The following is a 15,473-nucleotide window of genomic DNA, read 5'->3' on the forward strand; positions in this document are numbered from 1 at the left end:
ATTATGCTGTTTGTCTCATTTGTCTGTTTATAATCTGCCTACTCCAACTTGAATGGAAACTTGGTGAAGGCCAGACCCTGTTTTCTCATTCACTGGTGAAGACTCAGCATCCAGAAAACATTTAGTTAGGATTGGTTGGAAAGTTAAAAACAAGCTAATAGAACATAAGTGAATGAAAGAAATGTTTTGACAGTTTACAGCTGTAGAGAAATGGTATCATGGATCTGTCATTCCTCTAGCTATTATGGGATAGCATCATTATACAATAGATCCATGTCCTTCAGAAGGACTTGGAGATAACCCAACTGGGACAAATAGACCTTAATAACTAAATCTTGCACATAAGATTGAAGATTCTCCAGCTGTTCACGTGAATCAGGAAGCCATCTTAAATTTCCACATCAGTCGAGCCTTCAGGGGCCTTTAGTCCCAGGGATATCTGCCGGCAACTGAATGAGAGGCCCTGGTGAGAACCACCCAGCTGACCCTCATCGAACACAGCACTGTGATGAGCTGTAGTAGTTAGGTTTTCAGCTGTTAAGTTTTGGGGTAGTTGGTTTACACCGTGTAGGAGAAAGAAAAAGTTGACAATACAACCTACATTTATTGATACTAACGATTTTTCTCTTTCCCTAAGGAGCATACTTTTTTGGTTCCATTGTATATACCAAGCCTATTCCTTGATTATATAAACGCATAAAGACTAGATTATACTTGGAGAATTCATGTTACTAGGAAAAAGAAAAGATGCGTGGGTGTCAACACGCGCTGTTTTTGTTAGTGGGAAAGCAAAGGGGAATTGCGATTTTTGTCAGCAACTGGTTATGACCATGTGGGTCTTGACCGCCCTCTCTCTCCTGATATGATTGCTTGATTTTTCAGAATAAGAATTTGACACACTGATATTATTATTCCACCTTTTGAGAGTTTCTATACCACAATTACTGCAGGTTTCTTGTAGAAATAAATGTATTTGAGGTCAGGACTTATTAAAGGGTGTGGCGAAACCCTTCAGAGACTTGAGAATGTTCAGAAAGTTCAGTCAGTAATCTCTTATCCAGAGAGAAACAAAGTTAAAAATCCAAAAAGGCTGTTTGAAGTTCCACATCCCATTAATTTCTATTAATTTCTATGGCCACAGATGACCAAGTCTTACTTGTCCTTTAACGGCTTCTACTTCGGTGCCTTTTCTTGAGACAAAAATTAGGGCAACGAACCGCCGTTAATGTTTAAGACTGAACTTCTGCTGGTCTGTATGTTAAATTTTAACAAGTTAAGCTTGGGTTTTATTAGGAAAGTTCAAGGGGTTTTTACTCTGGAAGGGGAGGGGCTTATATAATAGTTCTAGACATCAATTGAATACACGTGGCTTCACTATTGTGTGGACTTGATTCTCTCTTCCTCTCCCATTCTTCTGTATCCTCTTCCTTCTACATATGTATCATTTTGGTGACTCAGTCTTGATTGAGAAACATCCTTTGGGAGCATCTAACCTATGAGAATTTGGGGAGCTTAGTGAAGTTGAAGTAGCTTTTACTGTTCCAGAGTTCTGCAGAGTCCTGGAAAGGGGCACAGCCTTCATTAAAAGTTGGACAGAAGTCAAAGTGTGGTAGGACTTGGAAGGTCACCTGCGTGTATTGTCTATTTGTTTTCTTGTCTGTCCATCCTTTGTCCATCCATACATCCACACATCTATTTAAGAGAAACTGATGATGTCAAACCTCACTGCAGAATGCCGAGGGTTTGAGAGGATCTTGTATAAGTTTATCCCGGTTCTTCATTATTTTTTTCAATTGAAAAATGGATTTTTTTTCCCTCACTTTAAACATAGCTGCCTCTGCCTTTATTTTTCCTGAGAATATTGCCATTCGTGAAATAATATTAATGAAGAGACATGACCTATGCATAAGGTTGTGTTTAAATATCTTCAGATGATATTCAGATTCTTCTTCCCTGACCCCAATATTAGAAATAATTCTGTTTTTCCTCAAAATTTCTTTTGTGATTTTTGAAAAGATAGAAGGGGTGGGGCACTTGAGTTCTGAAGTCAGTTGGTTATGCTTATCCAAGCCATACTATATTCTGCACATCAGGGGGAAAAGTCCTGCAATCTCTTAACTCCTCTTCCTGGGATCTTGGTGGAAAAAAAGTAGTCTGGAGTTTCTGAGCCAGATTTGTGCATAGAGACTAAGAGGGTGAAGAGTTCTATGCCAGCAGAATTTTGTACATAATGTAAACAAAGAAATTACATTTTAGAAAAGAATGAGGCTTGCTTCTTATTGATGTTTGCATACTTACTAAATAATGCAACCCCATTGCTTATAAAGTTCATTTTCATGAGCTCCAACGTAGGAATTGTTTCTTGGCTTTATAGACACTTAGGGAAAACATTATAATTGAGATCATCCTTAAGTACACATAACTTACTAATTTACTAATTGCGCCATTTGGGGAAAGAGTAGTGTATCACGAATCCCGGGTTCTTGATTCACAGTCAGCCAGAAAGAAAGTCATTTAGTAAAACTGAGTTTTTCCTCAACTCATGGAAGAATTTACCTCATGACCAGAAAGTAAGACAATATTAAAATTGAGGGGTGCCTGGGTGGCTCAGTCGTTAAGCATCTGCCTTCGGCTCAGGTCGTGATCCCAGGGTCCTGGAATCGAGCCCCGCATCGGGCTCCCTGCTCGGCGGGAGGCCTGCTTCTCCCTCTCCCACTCCCCCTGCTTGTGTTCCCTCTCTCGCTGTCTCTCTCTTCAAATAAATAAATAAAATCTTAAAAAAATAAAAATAAAATAAAATTGAGCCGTTGACTAAAAACCAGAGAAGAGTCGAGAAGTGTTTACTTCCATTATGCCATGTGTCGGTCGGAAGGAAACGGACCTGCACCCCCAGCTCCTCTCCTGCCGGGCCTGTCAGAGGACAAGAGCACACCTGTCCCTGTGTCGTCTCTCTTCTGAATCCTTCTGCCAGGACTACTGAACATCATCAGTGGCCCATTAGCATAACCAGCGCCCCTACATGAATGTCTTCTTCTCTTCTCCTATGATTCCTCATGAAGCCTTCAGTCCCTGCGCATTTCCTGTGCTGTTTCTTGAATCTTCCCATTGGCAAAGGTGAATCAGCAGTTGTGCCCTATTAGGAGCCCGTGTGCGGAAGACAGAGGTGTCTGGATCCCACTTGAACCTTTTCTATTACCTGCTACCTGCATAACATGTCTTAAGCATGTAGATTATCTGCTGCATTTTATCCAGAGTTTACTTCTGCCTTCTCTCTTCAATAAATACAAACTTACAAATTATTGAGTATTTTTACTGTGAACTCTAGAGGTTATAAAAACACGGAATACAGATTCCAGTACTTCAAGAGTCTTGTCATTTCACTGTGAAAAGAAAACCCCTATATAATCAGAGATTGCTGGTGTGAGTGCTGAAGAGAGGGAGCAGGGAAATGCTGGCCTCTGTGAAGGGAAAGTTCGAACAAATGCACAGCGATCCCAGGATTCATGTTAGGATCCCATATGTGATACATTTATGTAGCTTCGCGGCTGTTCCTCCCCGAAGATACAGACAACCCTTCTTCTCCTCCACCTAAGTTTTGCCAACCGAATGCTCTGATTTTTTCCTACCTTTCTGGTTTTGGCCTACTTCCCTCAGACTGATAACTTCATCTGTTAGTTAGCTTTTGCTGCCTAAAAGCCACTCTCAAAACTTTGTGGTTTAAAAACACAGCTATTTATTAGATTTATGATTCTCCCTGTCCTCCGTTGGGGCTGAGCCCAGCTGAGCCACTCTCTGGTTTCATGTGGGGTCACTCATGCCTCCGTGAACCGTTTTGGGTCTGCTGGGGGCTGGAGAGTCTGGCGTGGCTTTAACTGGGACAGCTTTGATGTCTTCAATGTGGTCACTCATCTTGTAACAGGTCCCCTTCGCTTTTCGCATGGCCACCAGGAAGGATGACAAGAGAAAGAGTGTGGGAGGTGTGGGACTGGAGCGCTGTCACTTCTCTTACCTTCTTAGGGGCCAAAGCAAGTCACCAAGCCAGCCGGAAATTGAAGGGGGGAAGGAATAACCTCATAGCTTGATGGGAGGAATTCCAAGTGCCCTGGGTGTAGGGAGCAGTGGAGAATTGTGTCCATTTTAGCTTCAAACACCTCTGTTTAATGACCCCAAATCTTGCTAAGACTGTCAGATTTACACAGTATATGCTGCCCTTAGTTATTGTTTAACTTTGGGGTAACAAATGGCACCAGATAGAGTGTTCACTGCCAGATTGTGGAGTGACGTGAGGGGTGAAGATGTTAGCGTTTTACAGACATGAAAAAGATTTGAGATGGGAAATAAGATGATGCAAAAATTGTAGGAAGAATTCACTTGTGGGTCTGAGCAGAAAGAAACTTGAGATCCACACATCCAGTTGTTACGGGTTACTCCTATGTGGATGTCACTGTAATTTCCATATTTCTAGAACTGAAGTCAGTATTTTCATTCCCTAACCAAATTTCTTCCCGTCCTGCTTTTCTCAGGAAATGATCCTACCATTTGCTGTGTAGTCTGAGCCACACATCTGATGGTTCTTGATTCTTCTCTCACCATATTCACTCATTGTTACTAACAACAAATATTTAGGATGCCTATTATAGATCACATCCTGTAGTTTCTCCTGTTCCCGCTAATCTAGACCACTGTCTTCTCTCCTTCATACAGCTGTCTCCCAATTAATTGGTCTTCATGCTTTCCTTCATGTTCTGTAGGACCCCCTGTGACTTCTTAAAACTAAATGTTCATTTAATTGGCATCCAATGACTGAATTTCTACTATGTGTTAGATTCCGTGGATACAAAAATCAATAAGGCAAAATGACTGCCTTCAGGGACCTTTATCATCTGGTGTGGGAGACGTGTGTTTTAAAGAGATGAGTTGATCTATGATACAGTAGTTAGGAGTGCTATGAAGAAAATGAAGTCAGAGTCAAGGGTAGAGAGTGGCACAGAATGCTATTTCAGATAGATGGATTAGGGACAGCCTCTCTCTGGAGGTAATAGTTGAACATCAGAGAGGGAACCGTGTGGATATCTGAGGAAGTGTCAGAGAAGAGCAAGTAGCAAAACCTTGGGATAGGAGTGGGATTGGGATGGAAAAGGGTGTTTAGTGGAATAGAATGAGTAAGAGATCAGGGGGATGGTTTCACGTTAGGCCATGGAATGGACTGGGTATATTATTGAAACTGTGAGGGAAAGTCACTGGAACTTGAGAATGATTGAGGATGTTTATTGAGAATACATCTGACTTAGTTTACAATGATCACTTTACTGCTATATAGAGAACAGACTGTAGAGGAATAAGAGGGGATAGTAGATTGAGTCACTGTGTAGCCCTGAAGATGGTGGGAAGAGGTGAGGTTTCAGAGTTCTTTTGAAGGATCTGCTGACAGGTGTTTATAGAGAAGGAGAGGAGCCACAGATGCTATGAACTTGCGTGGGGGATGTGGAAAACCCTGGGTATGAACGGCTTTGTAGGAGCCAGAAGGGAGAAATCAAGTGTTTTTCTTGGGAATTCAGTTTGAGATAAGGGTTTTTTTTGTTTTTTGTTTTTTAAGATTTTATTTATGAGAGAGAGAGAGCGAAAACATGGGGAGGAGCAGAGGGAGAGAGACAAGCAGATTCTGTGCTGAGCACAGAGCCTGACACGGGGCTCAATCTCAGGACCCCGAGATCATTACCTGAGCCGAAACCAAAAGTCAGATGCTCCACTGACTGAGCCACCCAGGCTCCCCCCAGTTTGAGATGCATTTTAGACATCCAAACCATGTTAATCCCTATCTTAAAACCCTTCAATGATTTTACATTGAATTGTGATACAGCTCAAACAAAACAGACATGGCTTGTAAGAACATTTATGGTCTGGCCCCAGCGTACCTCTGCATTCTTATCTCATTCCACTTTTTCTCATCCCTGTCCCCTCTCCCATCTGTATCCTCCAGCGGTACCAAATTTCTTTAAGTTCCTTTACCGCTCGAATCTCTCTTTGATTATTCTTTACCCTCCCCCCAAATGAGCACATCCTCTCCACCCCTTGCTTGCCCTCTGGCTCTGTGAGCTCCTATTTGGGAGCTCAGTTGAAATGCCATTTTCTCTAGGAAGTGCGCTCAGCCTTTCTTCTCTTGCCCCTAACTAGGTTCCATGTTCCCACCATACCCTGGCAACTCTTGTTATAATGCTAAACAGGTGTCTTGTGAAATTGCTTGTCAGTCACACAGACAAGACTTGAAGGACTTGAGGGCAGGGAACAGTGTCCAACCCATAGAGTGACCAGAATAGAGTAGGAGCTTGATAAAAATATTATTTAAATGACAGGGGGTTAGATTGGAAGCATAAGACGGGTTAGAAAGGTAAAAAGTCATGGATTGGGGCCAACAGCCAAGGCTCTGTGAAAATTGGAGGCAATGTGGCCTAACGATAGGAAGAAAAGAGAAAGGGGCAGAGGGTTCAGATCCAGGCTTCCAAAACCTGACTGTCTTTAGACCTGATGTATTCAAGAATGGTGTGAATCCTGGCACTGCAGTGGGCTATACACGTCAAGTGAAACTTGGTCTTAGTGTCTCGGAAATGTCTAGTGAGTTTTAGGGATTCAGGTTACCCTTTAGCTACGACACCGGATGATAGAGCTGAAACGAGTTCTCCGAACACTGAGATAGGACATGTAGACATTCTGTAAAGGAGAAAACATTTGTTTGTTGGCTTCTTGGGTAAATATTTTTAGGACTGAAAGTTTCTAATTCAAGACGTGTCGGGGGCCTAAAGATGTGAAGAGGATCCCACAATTTACACATGAAAGAAATGTCCACTCAAATAAAGGCACGGACCGTTCAGTTATCCTTCGGCTCTTCTGCCTCAATTCTTCTTTTTTTTTTTTCCCCAAGACCATATTTTTTTAGAGTGGTTTTAGCTTCACAGTAAACTTGAGAGGAAGTTACAGAGATTTCCCATATGCCTCTTGCCCCAACACCCTCATAGCTCCCCACGTTCTTGCCATTTCCCACAAGAGTGGTACATTTCTTACAGTTGATGAACTTGCACTGATGCATAATCATCCCAAGTCCATGGTTTGCATTAGGGTCTCCCTCAGTATTGTACATTCTGTGGTTTGGGACCAACATATAATGACATGGATCCACCATGAAATAACAAAGAGTATTTTCCCCGCTCTAAAAATTCTCTGTGCTCCACTTATCCATCCTCTCATCCCCAACCCCTGGCAACCACTGATCTTTCTACTGTCTTCATAGTTTCGCCTTTTCCACAGTGTCCTGTAGTTGGAATCAAATGGTGTATAGCCTTTTCAGATCGGCTTCTTTCATTTAGTAATTTAAGTTTCCTCCATGGCTTTTCATGGCTTGAGAGCTCATTTCTTTTTAGCACTGAGTAATGTTCCATTGTCTGGACGTATCACAGTTTGTGCCATAACCTACTGAAAGCCATCTTGGTGGCTTCTAAGTTTTGGCATTTGTGAATAAAGGTGCTATAAATAAGCATCCATATGAAGCTTTGTGTGTGTGTGTGTGTGTGTGTGTGTGTGGACATAAGTTTTCAACTTAACGGTAAATGCCGGAGAGTGTAACTGTTGTATGGCAAGAGCCTGTTTAATTTTGTAAGATACTGTCAAACTGTCTTCCAAAGTGGCTGCATTTCGCATTCCTACCAGCAGTGAATGAGAGTTCCTATTGCTCCATAACCTCACCAGCATTTGGTAGCGTCAGTGTTCTGGATTTTGGCCATTCTCATAGGTGTGTGGTGGTATCTCATTTTTATTTGCATTTGTCTGCTGACCAATGACATGGAACATCTTCCTGTATGCTTATGTGCCCTCTGTATCTCTTCTTTGGCGAGGCGTCTGTTAAGGTCTTTGGCCATTTTTTAATGAGGTTGTTTTGTATCTTTATTGTTGAGTTTGAGTTCTTCGTATATTTTGGACGTGTCCTTTATTAGATGTGTCTTTTGCAAATATTTTCTTCCAGTCTGTGCCTCGTCTTTTCAATGTCTTGATGTTATCTTTCATAGAGCAGAAGTTTTTAATTTTAATGAAGTTCAGCTTTTCAGTTATTTCTTTGGTATCGTATCTAGAAAGGCATCATCATACCCAAGGTCATCTAGCTTTTCTCCTATGTTATCTTCCAGGAATTTTAGTTATGAATTTTGTATTTAGGTCTCATCCAATTTAAGTGAATTTTTGTGAAGGATGTAAGGTCTGCATTTAGATAGACTTTATTCACGTGCATGTCCCATTGTTCCAGCACCATTACTATCTTCGGTCCATTGTAGTGCCTCTGCACCTTTGTCAAAGATCTTTTGACTACACTGCCTAAATTTCTTGATCCTCAGTTATGAGTAGAATTTTAGGAACTGGATTTCTTCTCATTTTCCTCTATCTGGGCATGTTTTGTTCCCCACAGCCTTTCTCCTTCTAACATCCACTGTTTCCTGATGTTTCTTTGGTGTTATGTGGGACATACTTGAGATTATGTAACTGAGAAATGATCCTCTGTCAAAATTATGTTATAGGAGATGTGAACCATGGTTCTGGAAGGGTTGGAATACTGGTATAAATGTGTGGAGTAAAAAAATGTGTGATGATTCATAGGAGGCCATCTGACCAATGTAACAGAGAATAGTTGGATACTGTTTTCTACTCCCATACCTCATCCCTCGTCTCTAGACCCACAGCCACAAAGGTAAAATATTCAGGTCATCACAACTATCCTTACAAAGGATCAATTGCCCCTTTGTCTGACCTGCCTTTCCAGACAATGAAGAAAACCATTATCTTATTATTTTGTAGTAATCGCTCTCTCTCTCTCTCTCTCAGTGTTCTTTTGTAAACTATTGGGTACACTTATGCCTCCTATGACTGTGCTCTCATCAACAACAGGACTTAATAACACAGCCATTTCTTATGTACTTTATCTTCTTTAATCTTTATGACAATTCTCTCTGCATTCAAACTACAGATCAGTTTTTAAGAATTTAGGGAACTTAACAAAGTCAGTGTAACTGGAAAGTAACAAAGATGGAATTTAACCTTTCTGGTTCTCCCAGCTGTAATAGTTGCTGTGCTGAATTTTGTGTTATTGAAACATACTGGGCTTCCTTGGAATTTCTGGAAAACCTACAGACTGAATAATCATCCTTGAATAAGTGGATGTTGGATCTCTTTTAACCAGGGGCATCTTTTTTTTTTTTTTTCATGTGTGTGATAACAAAGGATTTCAGGTCCATCAGAATGACTCATAAATAGAGTAGTAAATATGTTAGGACTTCCCTGGCTTAATTGAGATTTTCAAAAATCTATGAAGTCATCTTTGGTTTTGGAGTCATAGAATCTCTATTTCATGTATGCCATGAAGAGCCATCAGTTTATGGCCTCACAAAAGCCCAAAGTCCAATAGCTCTAGGTAGCCTTGAGAAAGAAAGGTTAAAGACCTTTTCCAAATAGACTCAAGAAGAATTAAAATGACTGAAACTGTGAAGGGGACAACTAAGCCTAGGTACTTACCAGTAGTTCCCAAGTACTGAGAAGCAGATGTCAGACCTATTTGAAGGGACAGCTTCATCTTAAATGGAGCAAGGCTAACAGTGGAGTGAGCCATTTCCTGTGGTGTTTTGGATCTGCCTTCTGAGAGCTCATGAGAACTTACTATTACAGATTCAGGAATTTTATGGAGTGTGATAGTTTAAAACTCACCATGATGTGTGTATTTACACCATGGAAATTGGCAAACACTACAAATAAGGGATTTTTTTTTTAAAGCTTATTTATTTTTATATATATATTTTTAAGTAATTTCTATATCCAATGTAGGGCTCAAACTCACAACCCCAATATCAAGGTCATATGCTCTTCCGATGAGGCAGCCAGGTGACCAAAAGGAATTTTCTTTTTTTATGAATTGAGGGGTGCCTGGGTGGCTCAGTCAGTTGAGCCTCAGATTCTTGATTTTGGCTCAGGTCATGATCTCAGGGCCATGAGATGGAGCCCCATTTTGGGCTCTGCACTCAGTGTGGAGTCTGCTTTGGATTCTCTTTCTCTCTCTGTCTCTCTGTCTCTCTCTCTCTCCCCCTCTGAATGAATGATTGAATGAATGAATGAATGAATAAATAAATAAAATCTTTTAAAACATTTATTTACCAGCACATCTTCGGCTATTTAGCAGAGAAGTGAACTCTCTGTTATTTTAACTATAAAAAATAGAAACTTTGCAATTTCCTAAAAGATGTGTTAGAATAAGTGGAATTAGGAAAAATTAGGTCCCTTAAGTCTTACTCACCTGTATTCTACCTTATCCCTTGAATGCATTGATTACAGTGCTAAGGCAAGTGAGATTTGTGATTTGAATTTCTTTATTGGGGCTATATTGTCCAACATCTACTCCTGACTTTGCACATGTTACGGCTTCCTCTAAGCCTCTTCTGTTTTAACTTTTAACAGAAGAGTTTCCATAACCCTGTGGTCTGGTGTCAGACTGCTTCCTTTAGAATCCTAATTTTAATATTGACTAGCTGTGTGAACTCTGGAAGGTTACTTCAGCTGATTAAGCCCCATTTTTTTTTTTTTTATCTGTTAAAAGCAGATGATAAAAGTACTTCCTTCAAACAGTTGTTCTGAGTCTTAAATGAAGCTAGACCACATAAAGTAATTAGTCCAAGGCTTGGCCATGGTTAAGGATCTTGTAGGTGTCAGTTCTATTTCCCATAGGGGGGAGTATCCATTCTGGTTTGTTGTTGTTGTTGTTTTCTTTTTTTTTTTTTAAACATTTTATTTATTTACTTGACAAAGAGAGAGAGTTAGTGAGAGCAGGAACACAAGCGGGGGAGTGGGAGAGGGAGAAGCAGGCTTCCCGCCGAGCAGGGAGCCCGATGCGGGGCTCGATCCCAGGACCCTGGGATCATGACCTGAGCCGAAGGCAGACGCTTAATGACTGAGCCACCCAGGCGCCCCTGTTGTTGTTGTTTTCAATTTCTTACATCTTTTGGACTCCAGAGTCTACAAAGAATTTCAAGTATATATACACTTATACTAAGTTGACTAGATATGTTTTTTAATTTGTCCATAAAACAGAATTTTTGTGTATTCTGCATTCTTATTAACAGTGTATACTCAGAGATGCAGTCTTAGGAGTCACTGTATTGATGATAACAATAGGTGTTTTCAATGTTAGTGGGCTGTTGACAGCGTATAAATTGGCAGTCCATTGAAGACCTTCAGAACTTGGAGATGCTTAAAAAGAATGACATTGAGAATTACCCCCCACCTGTCCCTCAAGAAAAGGTTCATGAGAATGTAACAAAGGTGTTTATTTTTAGTATCAACTGTTCTTTCATTGAGCGAACACTGTGGTGTGTTTATGAAGACACAAGAAAAGCAGACACACCCAGAGTGGTTTATTTTTTTTTTAATTTTTTATTATTATGTTCAATTAGCCAACATACAGTACATTATGAAGGGTTTTTTTGTAATTTTATTTTTATTATGTTCAGTTAGCCAACATATAGTACATCATTAGTTTTTGAGGTAGAGTTCAATGATTCACTAGTTGCATATAACACCCAGTGCTCTACACAACACGTGCCCTCCTTAATGCCCATCACCCAGGTACCCCATCCCCCCACCCCCTCCCTTCTGTAACCCTTAGTTTGTTTCCTGGAGTCCAGAGTCTCTCATGGTTTGTCTCCCTCCCTCTCTGATTTCCTCCCATTCAGTTTTCCCTCCATTCCCCTCTGGTCCTCTGTGCTACTCCTTAAGGAGAATAGCTCATAACCTGGGTATGGAAGAGGCCATTTCCAAAGTCCACAGAGCAAACTCTCAAAATGCATTCCTAAAAAGAATAAAAGCTCTTATGGATTAGGAATGGGAGACCTAGGTGGCAACCATTGTTTCTGCAGATATTTTCCATTTTGTGTCCTTTCTAAATATTTAGTCCCCTGTGCGTAGACCATCATTGAAAATATAGTACCTTATTCCGAAACGAAGGTACGTACATTTACTATAAGTATTTATGTTGCACATACCGTGCATGTATGTGGTTTGCATCATCTTCAGATATGCTGGAAGGGTCTGACTGGCCTCTTGTGTGAATACCAGTCTATGGACTACATATGTGGGAACACATTTCCGGAAACTAGTCTGGAGTTCCAGCTCTGGCCGAGATCTTCTCAACACTGATTGATTATGTCTGAGGAAATCAGGGCTAAGCTATGTTCTTTTTGCCTTTGGGTGATGCTGTAACATAGGTTCCTGGTCAAGTAAATAGAGCCCAGTTTAAAGGCCATTTCAAGGACGCAGTTGAGGAAGTGATTAATTCATTCTCCTCTTTGGTCATTGTTGACTGGCGTCAGTATATTCTGTAGTCTTTGCTCTCTGGATACCTTGGGTGTATGAAACAACCACATCAGAAACATGTTTGGAAGCCTAGACCACTTGAAATGTGGTCTAAAGATCACATTCTAAAGATCACATTCAGAATTTAGGATTCTGATTTAAGGGTCCTCTGGCCTTATTACTCATTTGCAGAAAACACCTCAGGCCCTGATTTCTTTTTCTTTGGGAATGTTGGCTACTTGCTATATTAGATTATCCAAAGGAAAGCATCAATTGGACATTTCCCCTCCTTCCCCTCCCATGTTGGAAGATGAGAAGAAAAAAATACGGTACAAAAATATTTAATCTGCTAAAGTCAGATTCAACAGAAGCAGAGGTGGAAGAAAAAAGCCTAATTGCTTCACTTTTAACACACATGTTTTCCATAGACAGCTGGTTTTCTTCAATTTTCATAATTACAATTTCAGGAAGCGTCCCTCCACTTCAGGATGGTTATCCCATTTGTGGGTTACCCATTTCCTGCGCATTTCCTTCCTCCAGCCCACCTCTTGGCCACATTAACATTACTTGATGTCACAAACGATACCACAGGTGGCCAGAACAGGTTCTGAGAAAGGGAAAATGACATGGAAACCAGTCAAGTTTGCTTTGTGTTACATCAAAGTATTTGGTGAGGAGAGGCCCACACTCTTGGCCAGAAGGAGACTTCTGGAAAACATAGGCCTTTCGGAAATCTACACTGTTTCTTTCATGAACATCTCCATTAACCAAGCATTAGCTGGCTAGATATCTCTGATGAGGTCGGAACAGTGAGCATCATAGCCGTTGTGACCTTTGAAATGAGGTTGAGGATATGCCCTCACGCATGTGATCGATCAGTCAGCCGGTCTTAGGTTAGACTTGGTTTAATGCTTAGTCTTAGAGGGGCTTACAATCAATAGGGCAAGATTCACACACAAGATTCAACAGTCAAGAGCCGTTCAGCAGAATTTATTAAGTAGGGGTTGGACTGTATAGGACAGAATATGTGTGTGTGTTTGTCTGTCTGTATCCTTGAGTTCAGGGATAGGGAGGAGACCGATGAGTCAGATGAAGGCCATGAGAAGTCTTTGTGAGGAGAGGTGTAGGGGCTGAACTGTGCCTGGGAAACTAGGGAGAGGTGGAGAAAGTGGAATTTGGGTCAGTGTCATAGTAGATTGTGTGTGTGTGTGTGTGTGTGTGCGTGCATGCATGTGTGCAGGGCCGCAAATGCCAGAAAGAAGTCAAGGAGGTGAGAAAAAGATACAGATGTTCAGAAAATATATAAGCCCCCATCCTCTATGAAATTGATACTACCTGTGGTCAAAAATGGCTACACCCTTTGTTAGAATGAATCCTTGAAACTATGAGGTGTGTTGATAACATTCAATGAAAGGCAGTCTCATTTGGAGAATAAATTTACAAATTCCTGTCAGGGGCTGTTGGAGGTATCTGTCTCTTGTTAGCATCGGATTTTGATGGATGAAGTTTGGAAAGAGATGAGCTTCCACTTATTTAGGTTGTAGTTAGAATAAAAGCCCAGTCATGCCTACAAAGCCCTGGATGGTCTGTCTGACCTCTCTTCCCCTTCTAACTGGCTGTCCTCCAGGCCATTCTTTCCCTCATTCCCTGAGCTTCAGCCACACACCACCTTCTTTCTCTGTCTTCAGTGTGCTAAGCTGTTGCCCACCGTACATTACCCTGGCATTTACTGTGTCCTCTACCAAGAAGACACATCTCTAGGCTCTTGGGCAGAGCAGCTCTTTGTCACCAGTCCTGCATCAGCTCTGACTTCACTCCCGGAGACCACAGGCTCCACCTCCCATCCCCCGAGAGTGGTCTGCTCCAGTCCCTTGGCATTCACCATCCTGTCACCCTCTTTCATTCCTTAAAAACCCAAGGAGGACTCTGAATGGTATTGTTGGTTTATTATCCGTGTCTCCCCTTCGGAGGGGTCATTAGGACGGGAACCTTATCTGCCTGCTTACCGTCATGCCCCAGCGTGTAGTAGGTGCTCAGTAAAGTGTACGTTAGATGAGTCCGTGGCAGTGGGGTCTCCATTACGCTCAGGGCCTACAAAGCTCGCATTCTCTCCCCTCTCCTGAAGAGCTGAACTGTTACAAAGGCAGGAAGAAAATGGAGAATGGTACGATCTGGGGTGGCCCATGTTACGATGGCATTATGTTACAGCACGTCTTTTTTCCTTTGTTCCTCTACGAAGTCTTAAGAACTTGGGAAACAACACCGCTCAGAGGGATGTTTCAAAGAGATGGACTTGGAGGGGGCCATTGTGTGGGTTGGATGGATGCGAGTAGGTCAGGAAGAGCTGATGGGTTCGTGCATTTCTTGCTATGCTTCTATGTTGTAGCCATTGTGGAATGACATGACTATGACCCTAACGAGCTAAGATCCGATGTTTCTCCAGTCTGCCCTCTGAATCCTTCACACACATTTCCTGTCCAGACTTGGTTCCCTTCTTCGTTCCCTTCTCCGAGTACCGCTGACTGAGTATGCCTGCCCCCTACCTATCATGGTACGATAGCCGCGGCTAATTCAGCAAAAGAAGTTTGATGAAACTGTTACTTTTTCCTCCTTCGTGGGTTTCTGTTGGTAGCACCCCCTCTGGCTGACCCTGCCCGAAAGCTGCCTGAGTTCTCAGTTTGGGCTAGCTTGGCTTCCAGGGGCCTGGTTAAGAGATTATCCAGTGTGTGTTCTGCAGTTGCCTAGTTTGGGTTTATAAATGAAACGTTCCAATGCTTGCTTCTGTGTCATTAATACGTGCTGACAATAAAATGATACATCCCTTATTGTGCTGCTGGGATGGGATTTATTTGACTCTATTTTTTTCAAAGGATCTATGGAGTTAGCACAGGGCAGAGCAGGCAGAAGACTTCTGCTTGCTCGCCTTCCCCACATGCACCCTTCCTGCCTTCTCTTGTTACTATGCTAGAGACCCATGCTTCTGCTCTGCAGGCCACCACCACATGTCCGTTAACGTAACCCGTTATCTGCACAAGAAGGTGATTTGCCCATCTTCTGATCATTAGTCATCTGCACCGTCTGATTCTCCCTCCTCCTTCCTC

At 41.8% G+C, this 15,473-nt stretch overlaps 1 protein-coding gene across 5 annotated transcripts in view; it reads left to right on the forward strand.

The window, feature by feature from the left end:
• PCSK5 (proprotein convertase subtilisin/kexin type 5) overlaps positions 1-15,473 on the forward strand; it is a 466,280-nt gene that overhangs the window by 110,709 nt on the left and 340,098 nt on the right. The gene's annotated exons all lie outside the window — the stretch shown is intronic.

The sequence above is a fragment of the Mirounga angustirostris genome, unplaced genomic scaffold (assembly GCF_029215605.1).
Source record: "Mirounga angustirostris isolate CCGP_5_RB_7025 unplaced genomic scaffold, mMirAng1.0.hap1 SCAF_15, whole genome shotgun sequence".
Lineage (NCBI taxonomy): Eukaryota > Metazoa > Chordata > Mammalia > Carnivora > Phocidae > Mirounga > Mirounga angustirostris.